This window comes from Anser brachyrhynchus, assembly GCF_964034855.1.
Source record: "Anser brachyrhynchus genome assembly, chromosome: 12".
Lineage (NCBI taxonomy): Eukaryota > Metazoa > Chordata > Aves > Anseriformes > Anatidae > Anser > Anser brachyrhynchus.
This window is the reverse complement of record NC_137707.1, coordinates 3,451,637-3,477,149: the sequence shown is the minus strand read 5'-3', so window position 1 is coordinate 3,477,149 and position 25,513 is coordinate 3,451,637. Positions and strand designations below refer to the sequence as shown.

Here is a 25,513-nt window from a genome sequence, read left to right as displayed (position 1 = left end):
TATAAATTTCCATTCCTGTCTAATGACTTTTTACAGGCAATGTAATTACCTGTTCTTTTTATTGTTATTGTAATGATTCAAACATGAATATCCCAAAAGTTTAGTCCAGCTAAAGAAATGGCTGCTGTAAAATTCTATATATATTTTGTCCGCATAGCTTTAAATTAATCCATTTTTATTAGGGTGTTTGGCAAAAAAATTAATCGGAAACTGAGTCCAAACAGATTAGGATTTATTGCAACTCTGTAACTCTGAAGAGTGACTTGATGGATTTAAACCATTTTTACAATAAAAAAAAAATAATAAAGCAAACAAATTATCCTGGCTTAAAAGCTGGAAAACCATTCTCCCTTCTCGTGCTCTGCAATTTGAACCAGCTGAGATGATAAACTCCAACTCTCGAGTCTTTCAGCGAGGAAGACTGATGAACTCTGACCAGGCGGCGTTTGGGAACTGGGCTCTCTGCAGCTGCGAGGTCTCCCCACGTCCCCACAGTTGCCGCTCGGCGTCACAGCGCAGCTCCCCCAGGACCCGCGGCCGAGCAGCCGGATGCTCTGCGGGCAGCACCTCGGGCCAGGAGGGCGGTCATGGATTGCTTTTTTTCCAGGGGGGCTGTTAATCAAATGTGCAGCAAGGCATCGAAGCTTAGCAATAAGCACTCTAAGCCTCAAGGGTCTAAACTACTCCTTCCCAACCTCTGTAAATACGACATAATTTTGTGTCCCTTCTGTTTCCCTCGGGTCTTTTGTGTTCTTTTCTTTGTGTGGAAAAGCAAACCCAGTTAAAGCAAGGAGAGGTCCTGTAATTTCTGGTGCCTGTCCGTGTCCCGCCTCGATGAAAGCTCTTTCTGGAGGTAAGTCAGCGGTGCAGAGGACTCCCAGCACTGCCTGTGGTCGCAACGGGCTGGACAAGTGTTAATTAATCCTCTGCTCCTTTGGAGGAATGTTTTCCAAGACTCATTTTACATGCTTTAAATCAAAGCACAGAGAGTTCCCTTTGTATGCTTTGATAAATGCTTTCTTATTATTTATATTACCATGGTGTTCAGAGGCCTCGGGAGAGATCGGGGCCCTATTGCAATAGGTGCTTTACAAAACCCCCCTGAGCAGCTGACAGTTTAAACAGATAAGGCAAAAATCAGAGATAGGGAAATACAGGGAAGTGACTTTTCTAAAATATAGTGAGGCTGGGAGCAGATCTCTGTCCCTGTCATCTTGGTCACCCCATGGTCAAGCTAAGACAAGACCCAGGTGGCAGAGGCATGTGTGTTTGTGACCACAATGCCTCCACAAAAATCATTCCTCTTCCTCAGATGTTGGCTTCAATGCTTCACTGGAAACCCCTCTGGGGAAAACCAGGTCTTGCAGTGACGTTCAGTGGGAGATAAAATTCAGGAGCTACAGGGACAGAGCATGCGGGCATAGTGAGGAAGGAGAAATGATTTTACAGCAAACTGGGAGCCACCCTGCTCACCACGTTCCCCAGAATATCTCATTTAAGCAGATCTTCAAGACTATAGCGCCTTTCATCCAATTCATTTAGGCTGACTTTATGGATTTTTCCACCTTAGGAGAACTAGGAAACATTTTCCACACTCCCTGGGCAGTCCTTCAGCCAGTAAATGGTCACACAGCTTCTTCTTGCCCGAAGGCAGCTGCCTGTCCCTTGTCTGCAAGCAGTGTGACTTGGACTGCCTCGTGCTGTAACTGCTTTTTGTTGCGCAAACGAGCGAATCCAGTCACTCAGACCTCACTGGGGATCTGGTCTTCATAAAGGAGCACAAGGTCATTTATAATAACTGGAAGGGGCTGACCCACGTGCAATATGTGAAATCCCAGTGTACATGTACATCTGGCCATCCTGGTTTTTTAAATGATGTATTTTCCTCCTTCCCCCCGCCACGTTGTCCATTATTCTGATCAGTGTGGACAAGACAAATAGCACCACACACCAATGCGTCTCTGTCAGAGGACGGAAGCGGTAACGAATGCTGCAAATGCCTTCTCAGAAGTCACTGTTGACCTTACTACTAACACAGACGTTTCTGATTCAAGAGGCGACTCCCCCTGTGCTCCATGAGTTCACAATTCCTGTATTTGCTTGGTTATTTTTCTTTATCTCCCTGCTTTTTCTGCTAACTTCTTCCATCGGCAATGGCCATCACTCACTGGGTCAGCCCAAGCCAATCTGAATCGGAGCATTGGCAGCACTTCGCTTATTAGTCAGCCAACTCATGGGATCCTGGCAACCTTTTTCTCTTTATAAGGATAGGGTCCAAGCTGCTCTTTGATGTTGTCAAACCATGACTTCCACTGGTCTCCCTGCTGATTTCTTTGCTCTTTCTCCCTGGGAGTAGAAAGCCACAGGGAAGCATTTAGTGTTGTATCAGGCATCGCGCCAATACGGTTTCAAGTCTTTGTTACTGTGCGGAGCAGACAGCCTGTCCGGTCCTGGATCTATAAGAGGGATGCTTTCATCTTATAAGAATGTCCTGTGTTTCTGTTGTTCAGGTTGTTCCACCTATAGAGCCCATCCAGGCAACCTCTGTAACAGTCAGTCTTCCTGAAATCCAAATAACAAAAATCTAAGTCAAACACAGAGTTCAAAGTTTACCCAGAATTTATGTTTTATGGATTCAGAAACATAGAGGACAAAGTGAAATCTGCATTTCTGATGGGGTATTGATTTATTTCTACTCCATTTGCCTCCTAAGGCTTGAAATATGTGGACAAAAAGGAGTCATTCTCCATATCTGAGGCAACACGAGTGAAATTCTGGCCCCTGTTAAAGTCAATGGCAAAACTCCCATTGACTATGGCGGGGCCAGCATTTCACCCCATGATTTCTCATCTTGCTTTATTTTATTGACCTTTCTCGTGAATACTAGCGAAATGCAAATATTTTTTTCCAGCACAAGTCTTTGTACTCTATGAACTCTGCTGGATCCAAAGTACTTCATATGTATATAAGAAAAACAGTTGAGAACAAAAGAGAGAAGAGATAACCGTGCAAATAATGATCTCCGCAATCTATAAAAAATGGCCACATTCAAAAACATATAGTGGTTTAAATGGTCAGAATAAATAAAACAGGCCTAATGTTTGCACCATGAAGAGCATTCTTAAGCCTGGATGGTATGGACCACACTTCTTGGGAACGCAGATCACCTCCAAGTCCACCTCAGCTTGGCTCTGTGGTGGCCATGAAGTCACAGACACTTCAATATCATCGGAGAGTGTACAAAGCTGAAGGAATCCATCACTTCTGAGCTGAGGGGATGGAGGAGGATTCCATTCTTTCGGCTTTATTTTGGTGAACTCTTCACACTGGAAAAAATGGATATTTCTTTCTCTGTGGGTTCAGTCTTAACATGGAGTGAATAAAAACAGCTGATTTCAGAGAAAAAGAATTACCCTCCTTGCTTTCTCCCAAAGTCTTGTCTCATCCTTCAAATACTTTAGAATAATCCCCTCTGTTTTGCCACTATGAATCCAGGAAAACCTCACGTTTCATGAAATTATTTTGTTGTTTTGTGGAAAAGCTCACTTGCAGTACAGAATTGTCATTGCTCTTTTACACTTTTCACAGTACTCGTCCCTTGTGCACCAACCCCAGATTTTCACTACAAACTTTACAACCAGGATCCAATGTAATATGAAAGGGCTGTGATGTACCAGGTACTCAGGCAGCACCACTGGAAGAGACCTTCCATCGGTATGGAAATGACAGGTATTTGCAATCAATTTGCACTATTTAGACAGTCATGAAAACAGTAGAAGGAGGAGAACCTCAATAAAATGTTCCCGGTTTTACAACAAGCAAACAGAGGCACAAGAAGCCATATAGGTGACAAGTGAATTAAAGCAGCTGTGGTGGGAAGAAAGCAGAACTCTTGACTCTTAAAGCTGACATAGTATTATACCCAACACCTCAGTACGATAGAGAAGGCAGAAAAGACAAAAGCCCAACAGTTTGGATACTTTGATATTGCTCCCAGTGCAGAACAAGAGCAGAAAGCTTCTCCCAATCCAGTCTTCATTTTCATCCACTGCCCCGGTGCTTTTCAGCACTTAAATCCACAATCAATCTCACTTTTGCAGGATGTATAATCCAAGGACCATCGTGTGTAGTGCTGCTGTAAGAACTTTCCTTTGCAACCAAATAAAAATCAGGCTACATTTTAAATGCTTCAGGCTTACATTTTCTCCCTTTACACTTATTTTGTTTCTCAATATGCTTAAAAAAAAAAACACACAACAAAGAAATTGCAATCATCTCATGGTTCATGTTTTGATGCCTCGTGGACCACCAGTGGTTTGCAGACCACAGGGTGAGTAATGGTGCACGAGAGCCCATTGCATGTTAAGTCCTCTGCTCTGACTCCTTCTGCCAAAGGAACTCTGTTCACACCAGCGTATTCGTCCATGCTTTGTCAGACCTAATTCTGCCTGATTTGAGTTATGAAGCTTCCATCATGTCTTTGGGGAAAATTATTTCACTGTTTGCCATGTCTCTCAGGCCAGAATGTGGACTCGTGAAGCCTGCGGTGTGTATTTAGTAGAAGAGCACTTTGAAATTAATAAGGTTGAGGAAACAGGGCCAAAATTCTGTCCTCAGCCTCACTGGTGTGGTGCTTGTTAGAGCAGAGAGGAGCCGCCTGAGTGACAACGGATGGAGGGTGGGGGACTTCTACGAGGGTTGATGCATCACTGAATGTGCTTTTCCCAAAGACCTTTGGGAAATCCTTTGACCTTAATCACCCCAGCTGGGAAACCGAATAAACCATCAGGACCTTGCTAAAAAGCCAGCTCCTGCACTTAAATCAGTGTTACCACTTACATAAATAACAAACAAATCATATGATTTGGGCCCTATTTCCTGGCTGGAAGGATCGTGAAGACTGATCACTCACACAGAGCAAATTTTACACCAGTTTTGCTTTATAACAAGTGCTGTATTGGACTTGTGAACTTGGGTTAACAATATTGTTCTTTCTGAAAATATTAGCGCTCACTCAAATGCTTCAGACAAACATCCTATGAAGACTTAGTGGCCTCAGCTTGTTTGACTTGGAATCAGACTTGATTTCTAATTAGCCAATCTTCAGCACTCTGTCAGAAAATGCAATGAGCTGCCAATTTTCACACCTTAGCCCAAAAAAAGATCCCAATAAAAATCTTAAGAAAAACGGCCTATCACTTCTACTACTAGGAAATTCCCAATATGTTCAAGGCTCTTCTCTATTCATGCACATATGCATGCAAACATTCACTTATATGTATATTCCTATGCACTCACAACTAATATCCAAATCTTTATATGAGCTTAAAGAGCCCAAAGTAAGAATATTTTCTTAATTTACTACAATTTTCCATAGACAAGGAAAGAAAAGTTTCAAGTATTTGAACAAGCCTCGACCATTTAAAATAACCAATGCAAACCAGCATTTTAGCTGTTTAAATCAAAACACATGCACTGATGTTTTTATAATAAAAAATCAATAGGGAAATGAAATAAAATCAAGAGTGTATAAAGCATGCTGAAATATAAGCTATCAAACAGCTGTTTCAGTCAAACATAGAAGTGGTACAAGTAGCATAGCTCAATAGAGTTGAAACTGCGCTCATCAGTATTTTATAGGCCTTTCCAAAATTCCATTGCAAGTCCCAAATGTATCCATAGCATTTTGGTTCCAAATTTTGTTCATTTGGATTAATTGTCAGTCATTTTCCACAGCCTTCAAACCTCAGATGTAAGCGGCTTCTAAGGGGACACCAAAGTACAACCACTTGAGTGGGGAAAAAAAAAAAAGGTTTTGCTTGAGAAATGGCTCAGTAGTTTGGGTCTATCACAAATTAATTCAAACTTAACTCAGATCCAGCTTAGAGGGAATCCTTGAGGGTGTTGACCATGTCACAGATATCGTGCGTTGTCCCCTTCTACAAATGTACATGAGAAGGAGCAGCCCCTACTGCTCTGTACTCTGATCCTTCTTCTTTGCAGTTGTTTGGAGGAGTAACCTTTTCACCACAGAGATTAAAAATCTGAAACCCATTTAAAAAAAAAAAAAAGTATTACTCCTCAAATGGTTAATTTTCATGGAGGTTACTTCTCTACCTAGAGGTTATTTTACCCCTGGGAACCAGAATAAGCTAACATGTTGTTTTATGGAAAATGGTAGAAATGGAGACTAAATAGCAAAATTTATGCTCTTAATGGTGTTGGCATACCCAGAAACGTCTCCATCTCAGTTTTGTTTCACATTTTCAGGTACGGTTCTGTCTTCTTTTCTACCACTAATAGTGTTCAGATACAAGGGAAAATATTGTTCGCTGTCAGCCACAGTGGTTGTACAGCTTCACAAGCCCATATACTTTACGTGCCTATAAATCGCCTTATGGGGACCTCTTGACACTTATTCAGAGCATCTGGTACAAGAAAAGACAGTGGGTTTTAGTCCTGAAGACCTTTTTCAGCTGTTACAGATCTCCTACCTCCAGCAAATTCCAACTGACTTCAAGAAAAATTGGCCAATTAAAGTCTAGGTGAGAACTCCCAGATTTGGCCAATACTAATAAAATTATAGAAACGTGATTTGCTTCCTCAGCTAATAGTTTCCTTAAAGGGACTACCACATGCCACCACCTTTCTCTAACATCTCCCTGCAGGCCAGACCTGGCTCCCCTTCTTGCAATTCCTACTCTAATAGATGTCAATGGCAGTCACGTCTGCTAAGGATTATTTGCATTCTTTACACAAGCAAGACTCTTCTTTGAGCCCTCATCTTTAAATTCCTCTTTACGAAGGTTTTCACTCATATCACGATCCATTAACTAAGCCATATGTAGGATTCTCCATCCAGAACTATTCCACTCCCAGAAACACAACTGCCAGGGAGAAATGAATATTTGGATCCATTCCTGTTTTCCTTTCTGGCTGTTTATTTAACACCGGAAAGATTATTGAAGATGTTATCTCAGAGAGAGTTCACTGGGGCATTTTTCTGTGACTGTATTATTGCAAGCACAGTCGGCTGGCTCTTATCTTCAGCTAATTAAGGTGCATTAAGCAGGCAAAATTGATCAAACGTGCACTGACCGTAATTTCGTTTGAGCTTTTTTGGTAATGTAAACATGCTATTTCTTGCATCTTTTGTTCAATTTGAAATGGCTCTGCTTTGCTTCCTCTACCTATAAACTAGAGAGGTTTCATTGGGGAAAGGGCTGTTTGTGTGTCTGAAACTCCGTTCTTCACAACCACTAGCACGTATGTAAGATGGTGTAATACAAAAAGGTCCACATGTCCGCCATCAAAAGCTCTGTAGAAATCCACAGCAAGTGTAAAATCCCTGCTAGGAGAAGAGCAAAGTATTTATAAACTGATAGGAATGCCCAGATGGGACTAAGCCACGATTTACAATCCAGACTCCTGCGGAAAACAGCTTTTCTCCACCCCAGTCTCCCCAGAGACTCCTGTCCGTTTGAGAAGAGGAAATACGTATTTGCCACTCCAGATATGGCTATTTGTGGTCACTCAAAGCTGCCAGGGCTGCCAAAGATTGGGAAGCATTTTTGGTGCCCCTCAGAGCTCCATCAGTGCCTGGTCCAGCTGTTCTGATGCTTCACCGTGGGATTAACCCATGCAGTAAGGAAACATGGGATTAACTCTATTAAAATGACATAAATAATGTGCAAATAATGTCAAGCGGACTTTAAGACATACCTCAATGTCACCTTTTGGATACATAATGTTTAACTGTACAATTATTATTTTTTTTTGCTGCATTTTCAGCATTTTTAACAGACAGAGGCTGAATTTCATGGTCTGTTGGTAATTTGTATGCATTGTTACCACTCAATGATCGTATTATTTCTGGTGACCCCACTTGAACTTGCTTCCCTTGAGTCCATGGTGGGTCCAGGAGGCGAGGGCTTGGTTTACTGCAATGAGCCCTCAGTGGGACTACACCTTTGGACCACCCAGGAACAGCAACAAGCTGAGCACAGCTGCCCATGTGTTTCATAGCATTGCTCATATCTGGAGCCCACCTGCGCTCCTTGACCCATACTGTGGCTTCCTGTTCATTGCTGGTCTCATTCAGACCCGCCGTGCCCCCACGGTTTAGCTCACAGGTACCTCAGAGACCTCACCTCTTTCTCCCTCCCTCTCCTCACAAAATCCACTGCAGAGGTGGAGCTGACTTTATTTAACCGAGAGCAACTAAATGCAGGTGGTGTAAATGTGGCGGGCTTTGCTGGAAGCCATGGGAACTCCCATGCCAATTTGCATTCTCCAAGAGTCTGGCCCAGGATGTTTTCTATTTTAATTTTTGTCTGCACCTAACCCTCCAGTTGGATGTATTTTAAAGTAAACAACATTGATAAATAAAAGCTTGTGCATTTCCCAGTCATCCCAGAGCATTTCTGTTCCTCCCTCCTTGCTTCCCTCCTCCTGGTCTTTTACTGCTTGTTACAGATACAACAAATAAATATGCAGCCAGCATCTCCAGTTTCCTCTTGCTCAGTCGATTCATCCTGAAATCTGGTTTTTGAATGGCCTTCTTCTAAGAGAAGAAGTGCCAAAACAGAGAATTTAGGTTCTTGGGTGGAAAACTCCTGATGCAGGACTTTTCACCCCAAATTAGTCATCAATCATCAACAGCCGCGTACATTTTACTCTGACCTTGGGCTTTGCTGGAGCCAAAATTTAAAGGCTTAACTGGCAGGATGGGAACAGAAACGCTCAACTGAACAGCAGCCAGCAAGTAGCCCTGTGATTTCTTCTGGATCCGGATGGTGGAAACAAGGGGGGAGAGTGCCCATGTTCCAGGTGGAGGTAGAGGGGTTATGGAGCCAGGGCTGCCTTCCCTGTCAACTCTCATGATGCTCACCTTCTCTGGCCTCCTACACCACCAGCTCCACACTGTGTGCTTAGGCCCTTTTCCGAATCTGTGACTTCAAGAGAATTCACCTTAGCTTGAAGCCCCGGCCTTTGATCTTGGTAACCAAGGTCTTTATTTAAGATGGTAATTAACTGAATTTAGTAATGGAAAGATTTTTGAACTTAACGGGCCTGTAAGTGTTTGAAAAGCACTGATTTTTTTTTTTTAAATTTATAAATCTCACCCTTTTCCCACTTTGTGAAACTATTTTCTGTTCATCCTTTTCATTAAAGACCTCAGACTGAAATGCTGGGACTTGTGACTTGGGAAGCATATGGATTTTACAGCCCATGCAAACCAAAAGCCGAGGCATTCATCCACACAGACCATTTGTTTATTGTCCCAGCAATGGGACTTTTTGGCTCAGCAGCCATCACAGGACAGGTTCCAGACTCACAGCTTTTCAGCCTCTCACTGTGTGTCCCAGCTGCATCAAGACCCTGGCAGGTCTAATTCTTCTCCAACAGCCACCTTCCCTCACTTAAAAGAAGCCTGGGGATCGTCAGGCTTTGGTTCATTTCCAAAGCCTATTAATTGAACCTGCAGGGCTTGGTTCTCCTAACACACAAGGAGCCCAAATCTGGAAGCTTCACACAGCTGCTCTGATTATTGCAAATGCAGAGCACATGCCAGTCTTACATCTCTACATGGGAAATACGGGACTATTCCCAGCCCTGAGCGACTCAAATGGGTAATTTTTTTTTTTTTAAGGTCTCATTGAGTGCATGTTTCCTGGCTCTGAAGGAATTATTCCTGCACAGAAACTGTGTTTGTGTCCAAACAGAGCTGTGGAAAGGGTGGGGTGAGAAAGAAGCTTGCCTCAGAGGCCGGCTGAATAAAGGGAGACTTTCTCACACCCGGACATCTGCTGCCCAGAGTCCATCCGTCTCTGGCCATAACCAGAGAGAGCACATGGTGATGGGAGCACCCAGGGCCAGGGGGCAAAGGGACAGGAACTAGTTGCCTAAAATGGCCCTTTTGATGCAACATGTGGCAGCTCAAACATGAAATGTCCTGAGGGCAGCAGAGAAGCTCCTGAAGGCCTTGCCCACCTCAGAGCTTCCTGTAGCTGTGCTCTTTTTTTTTTCTTCCAGGCACACAGGGGAAATAGAAGAATTAGGTTTTACATCAGGGCTTCTCCAAAGCAAGGGGCTTATTCTGAGGCACTGCTAGAGAGCTGAAGCTTCTGCAGACACTGAGTGAAACAGTCCCTTACCAGGCATCCTCATCTTTCCAAAGAATCTGTTTTGTGGATGAAGGCCAATATCTCCTGCCTCTGTGCCTCCTTTGTGTTTGCCCAGTTTGAGTAGTGGCCATCTCTTTTCTGTTTATCTTCCTTGGCTGGGGATTTTGAGCCTCTATGATTCCAGCCAGCCTTCAGACAGCAGCTGAAGTCAGCAACCCCCAAGTAGCTGTTTAATGTGGTTTGAGATGTCCTCAGGGGTCTCCCTGACCAAACAGTTACTCCTAAAGGATACGGGTCTCACACAGGTTCTGTATCAAGTTTGGCAGCCCCATGTAGGTGTCTCAGACACTTCAGGATGTCTCAATGCAATATACTCAAGCCCAACTATATATGGCTGTGTCAAGGTCAATCCCCCATGGCCCTGCTTGGGCATTGTTGTGTCCATAACTCCTTACAAGACATGTTTCACCTTCCAGGCACTCTGCTTAACTCTGAAAAACTAGAGGTTCCCCTCATGAACACTAATTTCACTGAATGGAAAGGGGATGAGGAGCAGGCTCAGCCTCGGCCTACAGCTGCTGTAAGTATGCAAGCTGTCCCCAACAGCTTCTGCCCAGGTAGAACCAGTTCCCACAGATGACAGGAAGGCAGGGAGCAGAAGGGAACAAGCACACAGAAAGCCATTTGTCTGAAAACTGGGACACACTGACTGCAAATATTTTGCAACATTCACTCAGCCCTAATAGGAACTCACACATTCCTTGAAATGGGCTATTCATTATACCACAGCTAGTAAAAAAGAAGGGATTTTTTTTTCCCCTAGCCCTTAAACATATGATTCTGAGCTCCAGCAAGGACTTTACGAAGTTCACATGGAGAAACTTCAACTGCAGCGTGCCCTGCCTTCAGCCATGTGCCGGCTGGGGGCACTTGCTTGGGGCTCAGCAGGCCCAGTGCAGGCCTGTGTTCATGGGCCCCTTGTGCCTAGGAAGCTGTGCCAAAGCCATGAGCTTTTATTAGCACTAACTTTCCATTTAGTCGGGAGGGACCGTTCCATTTGCTTCCCCTACAGTATAGCACTGGCTCCACCTCAACATTTGCACCTTATAAAGTGTTGTCATGACCCGACTAGAGCAGTTTATACAAGGCCCTTCAAGATCCCCAGTAATGAAGAGTAAATAACTGAGGAAAGCTTTCTCTCACTTTGCAGCTTTCTTTCAGTCTCAAAAGAAATAAAACAACTTACTTAACAGCATTCTTTAATCTTTTGCACCAGTGGCCTCCTTTATAGGGTGTTATACAGAGCCAGTGTAAATCCAACCTCTGTAATGGGGTCAGTGTTTCTCAACAGGTGTTGGGTGGATACAGCCTAAGATCTATTTTTTCAATAAATGTCAAGCCAGAAAGCTTGCTGTTCATACACAGGCAGCTTTAACATGTGGTTCTCTCACACGCTCACCCCTCCCCAGTACCCCCTTCCCAATCTTTTTTTCCCAGCAGCCCACCAAGGCCTCCAATTTAATAAAGGAAAGCAGTGAATGCCCACTGCCCAGCGGTAGGAGCTAGAGCCGCTGAGCTTCAGACACAGACTGCAGAAAGGATTAAAGGAATCCATTTGCTGGAAACAAATCTTTCCTTCTGCTCTCTTTCCACCAAGGGGCTGCAAAACAAACTACTGGGGCAGGGGAGGTACAGCAGAAACTACTGGCTCGCCCAAAAAGACTTGCTGCATGATTTGGAAGTAGGCCCGGGCCTGATCCTGAGGCTCTTAATTATTCTTTTGCTAAGGCAAAATGCTCTTCAGAGCCAGCAGAAAGCTCACCTGTGTAAGGATGATGTTAGTGGGCCCACAGCCATCGAGTTTCATCCTGAACCAAGTTTGTTGACCAACAGATTCCTTCCAGCAGGGGCACAATTTTACACCTCCTGTGCAACTGTGCAGCAAAACATACCACAGTGAAACATGACAATTAGTTACAAAATTAGCTCCTGGATAAGCAAGTTATTTAAATAACACATCATTAATGCCCATGCATACGACCAGTATTTTCTATGGATCATCTTATATTTATATTTAAATGAAAGTATTTAAGTCTTCAGATGAGTCTTCTTTGAATCAAGCTAATGTTCCTTCACTGGTGATTGCCAGGTAATTAGTAATAAAACAGGTCCCTCAGGACTGCTGCTGCTTCCCTGGTGCCAGAACATGCTGGGCTCCCCATTTCCCTGCATGTCCATGCAAAGTATGGGTCCAGAGCACAAAGCCTGCTTCGCAATATTTACTTGTGGTGTGGCAGACTGTGCTGCCTCCCTGCTTTCTTACCCGAATAAGATAGGGAAATTAATGCAAAAATATTTCCCTGAGTATTCATACAAATCTGTGGGCAAAAATAATATAAAAATCACACTTTGTAGTTACTTGGCTTATTCAAAGTATTTCCTTATGTACTTACTTTAAGCATGGTTCTTGTCTTTTAATAAAAACACTTCAATATCTAAACAAATCCTTAGGCACTTGGCTTAATAAGAGGCTATAAGAATTGAAATATACTGAAAATATTTGTGGAAAGCAATTTGCAAGGTATTATAGAAACCAGACCTTAAAACATTTGCATGTTCAAGTGTCCTTGCTAGCTTTTTTTTTTACTAAAAAAGTATATGTGGTTGTCAAAAGTGAACAAAGTTCTAATTTCAATATTTCTGAACAAACATGGGGGCTGATGGAATAAGATATCCAGATAAATTGCTATCAATCGAAATAGTAGAACAGATATGAGGGTATTGAGAACTGTTCAGATATTCCATGAGCCAATAGAAAAGCACATTTCAAGAAATCTTAGATATTTGTTAATTTTTATGTGGTGGTGGACATAAAATTACCAGTGGTATTTAGCAAATAAAAACCCCTTTTGTTTATATCAGTTTTGATTATAATGGTATTTTGTGGCTGCCAATCCAGCTTTGTCTGGCTAGATGTTAGTCAGTTAAAAAAGGAGTTTCTTTCTGTTCTGTTTTTATTTGGTAAACCAGAAACCAACTTACTCATTATACATTCTGAAAACAGTTTTACTAATCTCAGTCAAGTACTGCAAACATTTATATACATTTTAGGAGTATGAAAATGGGTTATGTACAGTAAAGCACAGGATCCTTTGGACTAGTGGAAGGTGGCATTTTCTATGTTTTCTTTTTTAATCCAGTTTGTATAGTCAAAACACTAAGAGTGGATATCTACCATTGTTTTTGTATTGATGCTGCTCAGCTCCTGTGGGGTTGGATCTTGTCTCTATAGTAGACAGAGTTGCAGTAGAATAGAATGTAACCCAAGGATTGGTATACTTTCACATAGATTAGGACAAAAACATGGACAGAGCAACAATGAGGTAAATAACAGCTGAGGAGCAAACCTTATCAATAACTTCCAAGAATGTTTGGACAATGCCAAAATCAAGAAGGACCTCCATCTAAATATTTTCATGCTTGAGTAATGATGAAAACAAATGATTTCTGATGAAAAACAATAAGATATTTGAAGTTAAATTGGATTATTAGGCTGTCTACTATGCTGTTGTGAATATATTTTTTCCCCAATAAAATTATGTTTGACTAAGAACTTAGTCTTGATCAGAAGACTACAGAATTTCAGGAGGCACAAGAAAATACAAATAATTCTGACAATGCAGTGGGATACTATTACTTTTAGATTTTAAATAAACACATTATTTAGAATAAGACATTTTCAAGATTCAGGAAAAGATTAAAATGCCAGAGATGTGATACCTGTATGCTTCAAGTGAAACTGTCTTTGCAAGGAAACAAGTGATGTAATTAGTGACTCACCTTGCAAAGGTGGAGCTAACGGGAGAATTCAAGCAAATTTTAACATAAACCAAATGGAGATATTTACACCAAAGAAAAGTATTCCACAGATATTTGATCTTGCAATTACATTAAGGTTCAGAGAGCTGGGTAATAGGTGCTAAGGGTGATTGTACTAAGATACAGCCTGGGCAAGAGGTGCCACATAAACCATTAATGTATTATGTGACTATTTAAATTTGAAGAATAAAAACCAACATGGCCTTATCTTTATATCCTGCCTCTGTTAGCAGCCAACACTTACTGGTTAGGGAAAAAGGTTAAAAACCAAGGACAGGAACAGAATGATCCTTTCCCTGGTTTGTCCTTCCAACTCCCAGCAGCTTAGGAACAAAGCAAACCAGACATTGCATCCAGACTCCCATGTTCAGTAGCCACCAGTGAACTTATCCACCATTAATTTGTCTAATCCCTTCCTGAATGCATTCTTTTGGCCCCCAAGACATTGTGGCACGGATGCTGAATAAATATGATCTCTGGATATTTGCTGAGATTTTGCAAGCATAAAACAAACAGTAACATTGGATTAAGTCGTGATTGTGCAAACCAATCTCCCATGTATCTCAATGGGAGTTGCAGCTCTTCAGCTTCATCTGCAGTTTGGCTTTTCTGTAGGACAGGGGCTGTTTGTTCCTCATAGGTTTGAGAAACACTGAGCTGGCATCACCGGGAAGGAAAAATGGAGCTCAGTTCCGTATAGAACTTGGGCATTGGCACATTGTTACCCCAAGGATGTGTTTGTTAAAAAATGGAAAAATGTTTTCCTGAAAGTTACTCATGCATTTACAAACCTTTGCCACAAAATCAAAATGCTACTGTAAATACAAAAATTGAAAAGTGACTAAGAAAACCCACATCTCTTGGTTTTCATTGGAAATCATGTAAAAAGTTTGTAAGCTTTTAATTAAAAAAAGAAGGCAGCCAACACAGACACATTTTGGAGAAACTCACTGTATTAAAGCCTGTAATTTTGGTTAACTAGTTGTTTGGAGAATATTTTCAGGCAACCCAAGTAAGAAACATCTTTGCTTTTTTTTTTTTTTTTTACTTCCTTACAGGAATCAAACCCTTTGACAGTATCATAGAATTTTCTTTCAACCAAGAAAGTAGTTCTGCTTTCAGGTGTTGGGACAGCCATAGCTCAAATGCAAAAGCACCTCTGAAACTAATAATTATACAGCTCAGACTTGCTCTATGTGCATTTTCATTTGAGATTTAGAGAGAAATTGTTTTTAATCTCTAAGCATAGGGATTCAAGTTACAGAGGATGTAAACAGCCATATGTGAAGATTATTCCCAAGTTCAATACTAGCATCATTAGTACTTGGTAAGCTCTTGAGCCAAAGATACCTTTATTTTATTCGTTTTATAACACCCTAGTTCCTTCCCTTGTAATACCCTAGTCCACTGATTAAAGTTCTGCCATGTTATCTATCATCACAAAATTAGTGTTAAGACCAAAGTAGTGACAAACCTAATTCTCAGAAAATCTTTCACATTTCAGAGTTTGAATAGAGATCTGAAGTATTAGAAAATATAACACAAATTGTTTCGACATGTGAGCATCTAACTGCCATATACACGAGGACAAACATTACTAGTGATGGCAAGACCTGGATGGTCTAAGATGTCATTATCATTAGATACCTTCACCAAATAATCACAAAATAAAATAAATTTTCAGCTTTGTTTTGGCACTTAGAGGGGACCTTCTGGCAGAAGAGACAGAATAAAATTTCAGCCACTGTGAGATGGAATAAGATCCAAAAGTGTGTAGCTATCAGGTCTGGTCGCATACTTTTATTCCAAAGCATGATCTTTAATAATCAAAGGCTCTGAGTAGGGCAATTGGCTCCAGCACAGCTTCTGGTGACATGTTTGTAAGATTTTTGGAAATTCTGTGCACCAGAAGTAGGAAACTGATGTGGGATTTACACTGCAAATATGAGAAAAACTTGGAGGGTCCAGAGCTAACTGGGGAACTAGTTAGCTTCTGCTAGGGACAAGAATGGGGAAAAGACAAGAATGGGGAAAAAAAATGAATCTGCAAAGGAAGCTGCATTTCAGAGGTCAGCAGGCATAGGGGTAAAGTAAGAATTGCCAAAAGTCAAGCTGAGTTAGACCTTGCAAAGGATATTAAAATAAACAAAGTTCTATAATCAGAAGAATAAAAGAGAACAAGAAAAGACATGGGTTGGCTGTGCAGTAAGGATGACGCTGAGATTAAAAGAAAGTGCATATAACTCCCAAATTAAATGAACACATTACACGTGCTTTCAGTGAGAGTGTATGGAATACAGGGTAAAAGCTGGACACTCATAGGAATTAGTGGCTGAAAATGGTTGTTACCACATCTGAGAAGGGAAGAAAACTCAGAGGACTCAATATGCTGAAATCAGTGTACAGAGGGGAAAAAAGGTCACCCAGAAGAGTGGGAAAGCTAGCACAGTCCACTAGTCAGGATAGAAATAAATGCATTCAGCTGGGGTGACCTGAACATTTACACATGCCTGCTGCTGTCCTCAGTAATCTGAAAAGCTTTAGAAAAAAAGATTACAAACATCAAGGTAAACACAAAAGGAAGAAAACGTGAAGTGAGTTTACCTGAGCAATTCTAACATGCCATCTTTCCCTGATTTTCTCCATTCTCTGAGCAGAGCTAAAGAAGCATGCAGTGCTTCAGAGGAAGTCCCTGAGTAGCAAAGATGATGGGAGCTGGCACCAGACTGCAGCCCAGTAAGAAACCAGCTAAATAGAAACTGATCACATTGTCTGAAACAAATGGTAGGTGGTTACAGGCTGTTCCCAAAGATCAATCATGAGACCAATACAGTGTTGTTCTATCTACCATAGTACCAAAATTCAGACAAAATTGGACAAAGAACCAAATTTAACCCTGGAGAGCCTCTTCTGTAATGATTAATTCAAGAAAGCACTTAGAAAGAACTAGAGGACCTGGACAATTGGAGTAGTAGAAAAGAGATTTAAGACTTCAAGGTATACAAAAAGTTGAGGAAATGAGTGCAAATTTTCTCAAGTCAGAATTTACCAGTGAGAAAAGACAGACCTGAGGTATATACTCATTCTCAATAAGACTACCAGTTGCTAAAGTGACTTGATTATGAGAGAGGCAGGGGAACACTAACAAACCAAGAGGAAGACAGGAATGCAATCGTGAAAGATACTGGTCCTCACCTAAAGTTCACCATACCTTCAAGTCACTGATCTGAATGAACGCAGAGGGTGTGGCTGCTCAGTGGAATAGCAATCTTGCCCTCTTCAGTTTGGCAAAGCAGAGACTGAGCAGACAACTATTCCCTGACATTGCATCCAGGGAAACATGCTGGTGAGGACAGAGAACACTCTGGTAAAGAACAGCATCAGCATAAGTGTCGCTTGCTGGCCAGAAAAGCATTGACATGTTCAGAAGGAACAGAAACAATCTGAGAACATCTAGCTCACTGAATGCAGTGGTCTCTTCACACCGAGTCATTTCCATTGGCAGCAAGAGGCCCTGGAACAAACTTCCTGCAGAAGTAGTGGAGTAAGGAGCAAAGTAATTAAAAAGCCTAAAGAGACCCCAGAAGTTCTTTGCAGTTCCTTATTTCTGGACCAGTAACTGGAAGCTTTGTCCAGAGCTTATTAAATTGTGCAGAATTTCTTCCATTGCTCTCTGTCAAGGCCAGCATTTTATACCTGTCCATATAACAGCCATCAGGGATCAGGAGGTACTAAATATAGCTATTAAGTAGTCTAGTGCTCTGAAACACTGGGTTTCCATTCCTTCTGAAACTTCTGAAGTCCTCTCCTTCCCACCCCTACTTTTTGAACAGACATATTAACAGAGAACTAGGAATGAGCCATAAATTAATTTTCACGGTTTCTAAGCCAGTTGGCATAAATCATTGCAGCCAAGCTGCTGAGCAAAAGAAACATACATTTAACAGATAATTTTTGTGGAACAGTGATATTTACAGTTTTGAAGAGCTACATAATTTTAGCCTCTAACAAATATTAGAAGGAAAGCTTTACCCTGTTTAACCTCGAGGCACTATCAAGAGCATATTTTTAATGTGTTTTTTTTCTGTTGTTGTTCTGTTTACTCTCCTTTCTAATGTCATCACTAACATTTAAAAGTTTGTAGAGCATTGACATGGGAAATAATGAGAAGATCAGTTTTTATAGAAAAATCTCTTTCCATTCATATGAAATGTTTTCAAATTAAATAAAGGAGTTTACTCTGAAGTTCACTTTTGGTTTTTCCCAGTTTACATGTCATGAGCAGCCTGTTTCAATGTTTTAAAATTCACATTGTGTGATTTTCAATTGAGATAAAATCTTTTAGAATGAAGTGAACTATGAATAAAATCTCAGGAACACAGGTTTAAGTGATCTTTTTTTGTAAGCTCTGTCCAAGTCAGGATGCTGGATAGTCGCTTCCTGACTCGATAAAGCAATGAAGCACTGTCCCACAGTATATAGACTTAAATACTCACTATAATGAATTGCAGCCCAATATTAAATCTGTGCAATATCCCAAGCTCCAGATATGCTGACCCAATCACAAGACCAATAAATTAAGAAAATGAGAATTTCTCAAGAGAAAACATTTAAGTGCTATTTAAGTGCTAAGTGGAGTCAGGGTAAAAGCTGTCTTTTTGCAATTAAAAGTTGCAATTCATTCTCAGGCTAGAGTTAGATCAATACAATATACCAGACTCCATCATGTTCTAAATGCATAAAACTGAAGACCAAAAGGAACTATCTGATCATTTGCAAACAACCAGACTCTTGCATTTCACCCCGTTCCTCCACTGTTGAGCCCTATAGCTTGTACTTGGTTAAATCATTCCGTGTTCGAGGTATCCCCATCCCTGATATAAGACCACAGAGCTCATTAATTCTGGAGATGAAGCTGCTCTCATGCTGATAGCTTTTTATTTTGTGGAATGACAGTTTTAACACACAAAACCCACCATTGCCTGCACAGGCAGGCACAAAAAAAACCAAACCCTGCACCAAAGATTTCTCTATATAGCCAGTTTTGCTGCAGTTAAAGGTCAACCCATAGCTGTGGGATCCCAAGAGCATCCTGATCTTTATCTCTGCCTGAGAAAATGGCAGAACGTAGCACATAAAAACGTGCTTTCTGCGCAATAGGACGAAGCCTGCTTGTTCGATGACTGCAATTTAGGGAACATGCCTTGCATTCTGCCATGGCAGGGACATCATTAACCTTCATTTTTTAAAATCTGTAATTAGGAGTATCAGTCAACTTTCTGTTTTAAAACAGTGTGTTCTCATGAGAGCTCCACAGGTTGTTTGAAATCTGGGCCTCTTCCCAGTATTTTTCAGCCAGTTTCCTGAGCTTGCTGACAGAGCTGTCTGGACGGCCACTGGCTCGCATTCCTCGCAGTCTCTGCTCCAAGCCAGCTTCTTTGGGCCCAATTTCAACAAATACAGACGGACCACCACAATCCAGAGCTCAACGTGGGACTGGCACCACATGCCTTCAAGATATTAAACATAAATCAGCTGTGGCGAGCAGAGACAGATGTGGGCGTTAAGAGAACTGCCAGCTCCATACACTAAATATGGAGTTTTACATAGGGAATGCCAAAGATCGCAGGTCTTTCTTTAATGCAAATTCGGCTGAAGGAGCAAGAACAGCAGCCAATTAAGCAGCTTGCAATAGAAAGCAGGCGCTTTCTATTGAATTTGCAGATGGGAGGCCTGGGTTCAAGTCAAGAGAGAGGGCAACACTGCAAAGGCAAGTTGCCTTGCTTGAGACCAAGGAGAAAGAAGTCAGTTCAGTGTTACGGTTAGACATCCTGGGAGAGCATCGTGGTTGGGGACTCCTGTAGTCCTACCGGGGTGTCCAAGCCTCTCTCCCCTGAATGGGGGAGTACTTTCTCCTCTGAGCCCTCAGAGAAGGGGCAAAAGCAAATCTGTCTCACGAAGCCTGCCTGAAGGGATGGGACTTTGTCAAATATGCTATGAGACATTAGGAGCACGGCATCAGCTTGCTCATTGCTGGAGGCTTCATGGATTTTGTAACCAGCACCAGGAACAACCCTGATTCCATGCCATAATGTAGAAATATGATAGATAACATTTATGCACATGAATAACTTCATGTGCCTCAGTCCCACTGATGCCAACAGCTTTCTGGCATGAGAAACATAACCCAAAGCATAGGGTATGTATCAATAGGACATGCTCTGAGATGTTACCATTCTGATAATGCATTTTGGTTCCAGCATACTGGCTGGTCTCTATTTGATATCTCACCTGACAGCTCTATCCTGTTTTAAAAAGCATAGATGACAAAGATTAGAAGCCGCTTTCTGTTCCAATGCCTTAGCTAAAGCAGGGCAACATTACAATCAAAGTAAAGCACTAAGCGTTTCATCCAGAAATCGGGATGTTCCACCAGATTCTGCTTGGGAAGTTTACATTGATTACAGACCAGAAACATCTTGTTAAAACTCTGAACCAAGAACGACTCAAGCAGCCAGCAGCTGGCAAATTGCAGAGGTGGACTCTCATGTTAGCATCTTAATACCATTACATCAGGTGGCTTAGAAACACAGAAGTGCTGACACACGCTCCTGACTGCCATTACAACTGACAGCGCTCCACATACAATCAGACCTCGCTTGCAGGATTTCTCCTTCTAGGAAAGTATTGTTACTGCAAAAGATATTGCAGTGAGAGGAAAGTTGACAGTTTTAAGAGCTCTGTCTGCATTCACAGGGCAGAGGTAGCAACTTTTGCCTCATTGCAAACATTTATGGTGCCAAATTTATCGACAAAGCACCACTACTGGTGTCAGCCCAAAGGTGCTGTTTTGAGTGCACTGTATCTGAGCATCAACACACAACTCCTCACTGAAAAACATTCCTCCATGTTACAGGATTTCAGAGTTTTCCATCAGATTTCTACATTATGGCATGGAACTTAGTAAGAAAGGGGAACTCACATGAAATACTTTTTCCCCCAAAGACATAAACATTAAAATTCTTTGGACAGGGTGATATTTTATTTCTAAACAGGATTCTACCCCTCCTTCCAAATCTTCACACTCTATTCACCCATTACCAGAATATTTACAAAATATTCAATATGAAGAATAGGAAGTACTCTGCAGAGTGTTAGAAAGGAGGTGTGTTTGGAAACCTTAATCTGTAATTCAACTACTTGCACAGCTCTGTGGTTGATATCAGTGAATGCCCCCTTCCCCCCCCCCCCCCAGCAGTGACAGGGTTTCTTGAATTCTCAAGAAGTCAGCAAAAACCATCAAAGGCTTGACTTAATATCTCTTAGCAAAATATTGTTTTCTCTTCGAAGAGGACAGCAAAGATATCCATCCTCAGGAGAGCAAACTGATGATGTATAGGATACATTCTGCTGGCTGGTAGGATAGTGCTATAGATTAGCACATTGTTTCTGAACTGGCCAGCAGAATAAATGCTACAACCCTAACGTGTGCCAATATTTTCCTTTTCAATAGCGAGACTATTTAGGACATAATTTCAGAGTGTTGTTGTGTTGCAGAATTAAGACAGAGGAAAAAAATGTATATTTTCATATATCAGTAAGCTTCGTACATATCCATTCAATAGAAGCCAAATTTTGCAGCCAAGGACATACAAAAAAAAAAAAGAGAACAGGATGTTGCTCTAGGGTTCATTACAAAAGGTGAGCCCATCAGCAATATTTCCAAGGAAGTAGATGTTTTCACTGCTTTTATTTTCTGAGAGGCAGCACTTTGCACTCTTGGTGAATTAGGAAGCAAGATAGCAAATTTCTTTTTAGCTGGAAAAAAGGAAAGAGTGGAAGGGGCAGCTCTTTCTTTTCACATAAGAAGAGTAGGAACTTGAAATGATCCCTGCTGTACCTCTCTGCAGCCAGCCTCTCATGAGAGGAGCCTCTCTAGTCCATCTCCATTCCAGAACAGTTATCTTTCCTTTATTTTTAGCATGTTCCCTGAACCCAATTTCCCTCCAACAACATAAGCATGTGAGATGCAGGGAATAAGATAAAAATTGTAATATACCCATCAATTTTCTTATCTCTCATTAGAGATAAAGAGAAACAGCTGAAAAGCTGAAATCTTCCCTCACTCTCCTACCAGAAAACAACAAAAAAAAATTAAAACAAAAAAACTCACCCTTTTGAAGGTGTTATTTATTTGTTAGAGTATTACTGCAGCTGGGTTAATGTTGTCAAGACAGACAAAAAAATCATCATAAGAAGAAAGCCTAGAAAATAAAATTTAGGATGTTTAAGGTCTATCTGCAATGCTTATAAAAATAAAGCTACTTCCTTGGAAACAAGAGAGAAGAGAGATGATTTTTTGCATCAGAATGAAAGAAGAAGAGAGAAGTGTTACCTGCTTCCTGAGAGCTGGTTTTCAGCAAAACTTGGAAAATATGCTTACCACTAACATAGGAGCAGCCTCAGCTGAGGTGACCCTGCAGCAGCACAACCTCCCCATAAATCTTTCAGGCAGAAGCTGCAAAGAGCAGCATTGCACAAATTTATAAATACCTCATTTAAATCTAAGCAGCTGGCAATTATGGAGACAGATCAGAAGGGTAATGCCCTCGTTTCCTTTTTTTTTTTTTTCTCCCTCTTTCCTCATTAACATAGCTACATTTAAGGAGCAATTATTTTGCAAACCTGCCCCACCTGCTCTGTCAATAATGCATGTTGATGCCAAGCTCTCACTGTTTGATGAAATTAATTAGTAACAGTGGTGAGCCATGGAAGCAGCTTTGTGGACCTACCAGTGGGGCATGCAGAGGTGATGGACAGTCCTCCCCCTCCCCTCCTCCCACCTAATGCATTTCCAAGCACGAATGTGACACAGGGTGGGCTTGCACAAATAAAAGGCTCTGTCTGGTTAAAAAGACTTATCTGGTTAAAAATAAAGTTCTTGTTCTGGAGAACCCCCGGTGCATTCCTGTTTTGCAGTGGTAGCAAGTAGACTTTTTCTACAACAGACACCTACGGGCTCAGAGATTCAGAACATACAATGCCTTTACCTTTCTCTTTGAATAAAAACTGAACGATGGCCCCTCTTGTTTTCTGTTACAGTACATTCTGGTTTTGAATATGTTTCTCACCGTTGTTGAATTCATATCTATTAGCAGCAAAGTTAGGGAAAAAAGATGAAGAGCACTGTCCCCTTCTTGCGTTTTGGGTTTCTTCCTTTGCTTTGTACCATTAAAAAACTTCTGGACAGTATGAGCAACTGTTTTATTTCAGATCAAGTCATAAAACACATTGGATGAAAAAGGCTAAGGAGTGATTTATTTTAGCACCATTTAGAAGTATTAGGGCATGCCAAGAGATTATAATATGCCAAAAAGTTGCAAACATTCAGTATAAAAACAAAATCTGTGATGACGCTGTTGAAAATCAGGTTAAAAATAGAAACAAGGTTTGCTAGGAAAAAACTTTCAACAAGAAAAATACATGCAATCGTTTGACTGGTCCATACAGGGGCACAGGTGCTACAAGGAAAACTGGTATGTTACATGAAAATAGAAGCTAGGTTTTAAAGGTTAACAAGGTCTTAAAGATTAAAACCACAATCAGGGTTTCAATCTCTTGCATTTTGTTGCAATACTGATGCATTTGGAAATAAATAGAAAGAAAAAAAAAAGCAATAACTGTTGCATTTTGGTTTCAGACTGAGGCAGCGTGGCCGAACTGCTAATTGCTAATGAAAACCTTAGCATACTTTATGGATAATTTGAAAGGTCTGAATTTTGGAATGATATTAATTCCCTGTCACATTGTTATCACTAGTTCTGGGGGACAAACATCTTTTTTAAAAAGTTGTAATGGTAACAAATGGTAACAAGTGAATTGTCTCCTGTAATCCTGTAGAAATCAACCAAACGAAAAAGACCCTTCCTTCACCACTTCTTGATGGGTCTCAGCCGATAAATCAATGCTCCTTGAGCTCTCAGTTTTACCCTCATATTCACCACCTTTCCATATTTCAGCCCTATTGCGTTTATAGAGAACACATTTCTTGAATGGGATTCCTCGGTTTCTGGAGTTTAAGCTTCCCTCTCCAGTGTTTTCAGCTGCTGCTGGTTTTACTAGTGGATATAATGGATGCTAAATTTACCATGAGCATGATATTTCCAGTTTGAGCCGCCTTTGATTAACTGGCACTCCAGTAATTCAAAATGCTCATGGTTGTTGCACCTAGCAGACCTTTGGCAGCTTGCGTTGGCTGCCCGTTTTTCTTGGGAGTGTTCATGGGGAAAGGAATTTTATGTTTGCTAAAGCCCCTGATGGTGAAAAATAAAACATAGCGGGGCACAAACCCCCTGGAGAGGTCAAGAGGGCAGCAAAAAAGTCCTGACTCGATTGTCCTTCGGAAAGATCTCTGTGCAAGTTGTAAATAAGCGCTCTGTTTCTCTGCACCTCTGACTGAACCTCACAATTCACAGACTGCTCGGAAATTGGGTAAGTGTTTTTTTACCCAAACTTGAGTAACCGCTTTTAAATGTATGGTTGGAAAATCTGGCTTGCGCAGCAGACCTCACAGTCATTCTCCCAGTGAAATTCAATCCTCTTGGTTTATTTTGTTTTACCTAGGACACCACTGAAGGAAAAATGGTTTTGGAGGAGATAAATCTCTTTCCATCCATGTCTATGGCTTTTTTACAGAAAATCTTGTTCTTTCTTTCTCTCTCATGATTTCTATTTATTTATTTATTGGCCTTCAGCTGTAATTTGGATAATCTGTTTTCTGCCCCCTGCTTCACACAGAATGTAAGGCAAAAACCCCTTTCAGGAGAAGACCATTGGACGTGCGATTTCCTACAGCCATGACTGGGTGTCCTTGCTTGCTATGTTTGATAAGTAATCCAGACAGCCAGAAATGATTTACTGTGAGTCTGCCTTTGCCCTTGTGCTAGGATTACAATCTGGGAGGTTTTTCAACAAGCATTCTCAGCCCCCATTTTTAATCAGTCTTTCACATGGATAGGCCAAGAAAAAGTTGTAAAGTCAGAAGAAACGCTGGCATCTGTTCTGTGACTCAGAACAGAGCAGAGGTTGTCTCCCTTCCATTTTCTGCAAACTCCAATTTTTTTGTTGACCACACACAAATGGTTCTAATCAGCTTCCAAAAGGCTCTTGCTGGCATTTTAAGATGTTTGCTCTTTGCATTCTTCTCAACATCCCCCTTTCCTTTCTCATCTGAAAGCAAAGAGGACGTTAAAAAAGTGGACAATTTTTTTTCTTTTTTTTTTTTCTTCTTTTTTTTTGTGCTGAGCGATTTTGGTTTTCCATTAGCTGAACACTTCTATTGAAGGGTGTTGTGCAATGAAAGTGCAACGGATATGGAAACCTCTTTATTATGTTTGGAATGTCAATTCGGACATTTGTTTTAGTTGGACCATACGAAACACAGTCATGGCAAGAACAAGCCAGCAGTTTGCTTCTTTAATGACCCTTCCTTCGCTAATGGGGCTCAG

The 25,513-nt window shown here is 41.2% G+C and overlaps 1 long non-coding RNA gene across 2 annotated transcripts; it reads right to left on the bottom strand.

Annotated features, from left to right (window-relative positions):
- Positions 1 to 215: 215 nt before the first annotated feature.
- Positions 216 to 22,580, bottom strand: LOC308176518. 2 transcript variants are annotated; one of them, XR_013938299.1, is made up of 4 exons: positions 22,402 to 22,580; positions 11,950 to 12,061; positions 3,168 to 3,326; positions 216 to 2,562 (listed from the first exon to the last, which is right to left on the bottom strand). It is a non-coding gene; the product is annotated as an uncharacterized lncRNA (long non-coding RNA). The 2 variants fall into 2 exon arrangements; XR_013938300.1 differs by lacking the exon at positions 216 to 2,562 and having other exon boundaries at positions 2,588 to 3,326; positions 22,402 to 22,560.
- Between the last annotated feature and the right edge of the window lie 2,933 nt (positions 22,581 to 25,513).